The sequence below is a fragment of the Octopus bimaculoides genome, chromosome 19 (genome assembly GCF_001194135.2).
Source record: "Octopus bimaculoides isolate UCB-OBI-ISO-001 chromosome 19, ASM119413v2, whole genome shotgun sequence".
Lineage (NCBI taxonomy): Eukaryota > Metazoa > Mollusca > Cephalopoda > Octopoda > Octopodidae > Octopus > Octopus bimaculoides.
In genome coordinates, this window is record NC_068999.1 from 15255839 (window position 1) to 15257505 (window position 1667).

Genomic DNA, 1667 nt, shown 5'->3' on the forward strand with positions numbered 1-1667 from the left:
ATATATAGATATATAGATAGATTGACCTCTGTACGTATTTTGTGTCCGTGTTTGTCCCCAGCAGTGCCCCAGCATGGCCTCAGTGAAATGACTGAAACCTGGTAAAAGGAAAAATATAAAAACACAGCCAAAATGGACAGGGCGTAGAGCATTGGAATTAATTCCTGGACTAAGCATAAAATACAATATGAATTACCAACAATGGAATATCTTTCATGCATAAATTTTATGCAGAAAATCCTTCACAGTCGAAATAGAAAATAGCTGTAAAATGTTTGATAAAATAATTACTAATGCGACGCTTATCACATGCATATGACATATGATGATGGGTATTACACCAACACTGAACACAATAAGAAATGGGTCTTTCCTTTATGAAATGACTGTTAACCAGAAGCTTATCACATACATGCGACGTGTTGTATAAAGCCGAAACAGAAAACAATACACAGGCCAGTATATTATTTTATAATTTTCAAAATAAAAACCTTGCTTCTCAAATGGGAAACTTGAAACTTGCGAAACAACAAATAAGAAAATAAAAGATGGGTATAACAGCAATCTCAATAATATTCTTTTGTAAATAATTAAAACAATGCAGCAAAAACTAATACGCATATATAAGTTTTCATACAGATAATATTACGACAGTTTTACGGTGTTCATTGTAATATAAAACTTGGTAGATTATTAGCAAAACAAAACGTAAGGCAGAGATAAGACAAACAAAATATACATACACACATACAAACACGCACATTCATACACACATACGTTTTATATCTATAGATAGACATATGCAAACACATACACACAACCATACATACATGTATACACACATACGTTTTATATATGTAGAGATAAAACACATACAACCATACATTCAGGTATACTCACAAACACGTACACACACACTCGCTCAGTCCCTTTCTTTCTTTCCTCCTCTACCTCTCCCTCTCTCTATTCTTCCTCACACACACGTATTCATTTACGCACTATACCTTTTAATGTGCCTGGTTTCGGAGAGAGATAAAGAGAGAGACAGAGACAAAGTGTGTGTGTCTGTGTGTGTGTGAGTGTGTGTGTGTGTTTGACATGTGTCTATGTGGAGCTGTTCGAGAGTGTGACTGTGTTTGTGTGTATGTCTTAATTTGTGCGATTTGAGTGCGTGTGTGTGTTTGTGCGTGTTGTTTTTCTGTGTTCTGTAGGCCTTACTATTGTGTTTACGACGTATATTGATCTAGAGGATGCGTACCTTAATTCCTATGTGTCCTTAACAGTCGTGACTAGTAGATTATACATACGGATAAGCACACCCATATTTATACATACATACACGCTCATAATTTTGCTTCATTCGTTTATGGAATATTTGGGAATGTAGAAAGGATGAAGAAGAGGATACAAGGAAGAGAATAGTAAATGAAAAAGAGAATAAAGTAAATAATAATAAGATGAAGAAGTAGAAAACAACAACAGCAGCCATAATAGCAGTAGCAACAACATCAACAACAGCAGCAGCATGATGATGATGATGATGATGATGTGGTAGTGAAGGAGGAGGAGGAGGAAGAAGAAAATGGGAGGAGAAGCAGGAAAGGAATGTGTAGTACAATCTTGGACATGCTGTAATAGTCACACATTGATATATGTATATATATATA